The sequence below is a fragment of the Limulus polyphemus genome, unplaced genomic scaffold (genome assembly GCF_000517525.1).
Source record: "Limulus polyphemus unplaced genomic scaffold, Limulus_polyphemus-2.1.2 Scaffold3187, whole genome shotgun sequence".
Taxonomy (NCBI): Eukaryota; Metazoa; Arthropoda; class Merostomata; order Xiphosura; family Limulidae; genus Limulus; species Limulus polyphemus.
In genome coordinates, this window is record NW_013668797.1 from 38,870 (window position 1) to 40,935 (window position 2,066).

Consider the following 2,066-nt stretch of genomic DNA (forward strand, 5'->3'; position numbering starts at 1 on the left):
TTTTGAAGTTTTCCTGATTCTGGCTGTTGTTCGCCACATTCACCCATAGTTCACTGGTAAATTCCTATTAAGTTGAATCTGTATTGGTATTCAGAGTTAAAAGAACATGGTAATAACCAAATGGTCCTACCTCGGGTTTGATAATTGTTTTATTTTTGAAGTTTTCCTGATTCTGGCTGTTGTTCGCCACATTCACCCATAGTTCACTGGTAAATTACTATTAAGTTGAATCTGTATGAGTTAATAATTTTTAAATGGTGTGTCTTGTGCAACTTATTTTAGAACTATCAATAGAGCATTACAGCAAATAACACAAGGAGTTCCACTTCAAGTATCAAACAGCACAAGTGGTGCACATGTGATAAACATAACTACAAAATAAGAGCCCGAATTGTGTACGAGCAGGCCCTTAAAAATGAATTATTCAGAATAAAACAATAATCAAACCTATTTCAAGAATGCTTGTCATGCTCTTCGAGCTGTGTCACTTTGTTTTTAACTAGTGTACAGTTTAGTTAACTAAGAGTAATAAAGATATCAAATATTTACTTTTACGAAATACCCAAACTGTAGAACCAACATGACCTATGGATCACAACGAATGGATAGAAACCTTCATCTCCTGAGCTCTGTACATAACTGTCAAACACTCACAAGTTTATTTTCTACAAACCACCAACCAGGTAGTCTGTCAGAAACATAAACAATATCACAAACTGTTTGTTCTTGGTATTCAACTCAAGTCCAAGCTTCATAAGCTGTCCAGGTTGCTGCATGACTTTGATACGTGGTGGCTGCTAGGTAAGAAAAAAGATGTCTGTAAAATCTGCCCGTGAAACATGACTGACACTACCATTCAAAACAACATTCACAAAACTTATTGCAAAAGGATAAATACACCATACTATAATACTGAAATACTTGGTGTCTCAGGAGTATAAACGTACCCCTCATATTTTACATTCAGGAGCTAAAAGTTGTCACTACACACATAATTTGGACTTCTGACTGGTGTTACTTTTATCACATTAGATGATGTGAGAAGTCCTCTTTCAAGTTATCACATTAGATGATGTGAGAAGTCCTCTTTCAAGTTATCACATTAGATGATGTGAGAAGTCCTCTTTCAAGTTATCACATTAGATGATGTGAGAAGTCCTCTTTCAAGTTATCACATTAGATGATGTGAGAAGTCCTCTTTCAAGTTACTTTTCTTTGGAACCCAAATTCCCAATACCTGAAATAGTTTGGACATTGGGCAATATTAGTCCCAAGCCAGATCCTACCCATGTTCACATCAACATTATTAGTCCCAAGCCAGATCCTACCCATGTTCACTTCAACATTATTAGTCCCAAGCCAGATCCTACCCATGTTCACTTCAACATTATTAGTCCCAAGCCAGATCCTACCCATGTTCACATCAACATTATTAGTCCCAAGCCTGATCCTACCCATGTTCACATCAACATTATAAGTCCCAAGGCAGATCCTACCCACGTGCACTTCAACGTTATTAGTCCCAAGCCTGATCCTACCCATGTGCACATCAACATTATAAGTCCCAAGGCAGATCCTACCCATGTTCACATCAACATTATTAGTCCCAAGCCAGATCCTACCCATGTTCACATCAACATTATAAGTCCCAAGGCAGATCCTACCCATGTGCACATCAACATTATAAGTCCCAAGGCAGATCCTACCCACGTGCACTTCAACGTTATTAGTCCCAAGCCTGATCCTACCCATGTGCACATCAACATTATAAGTCCCAAGGCAGATCCTACCCACGTGCACTTCAACGTTATTAGTCCCAAGCCTGATCCTACCCATGTGCACATCAACATTATAAGTCCCAAGGCAGATCCTACCCATGTGCACTTCAACGTTATTAGTCCCAAGCCAGATCCTACCCATGTTCACTTAACATTATAAGTCCCAAGCCAGATCCTACCCATGTGCACATCAACATTATAAGTCCCAAGGCAGATCCTACCCATGTGCACTTCAATGTTATTAGTCCCAAGCCAGATCCTACCCATGTTCACTTAACATTATAAGTC

General features: G+C 39.0%; 1 protein-coding gene across 3 annotated transcripts in view; it reads right to left on the minus strand.

Annotated features, from left to right (window-relative positions):
• The window catches only part of LOC106468843, a 31,089-nt gene continuing 29,023 nt past the window's right edge, over positions 1-2,066 (minus strand). For 2 of the 3 annotated variants that reach the window (XM_013929285.2, XM_022397202.1), the window contains one exon: positions 1-797. The gene's annotated coding sequence lies outside the window, so the exon portion shown is untranslated. The remainder of the gene's footprint in view (positions 798-2,066) is intronic. The other variant, XM_022397201.1, reaches the window with a different exon arrangement.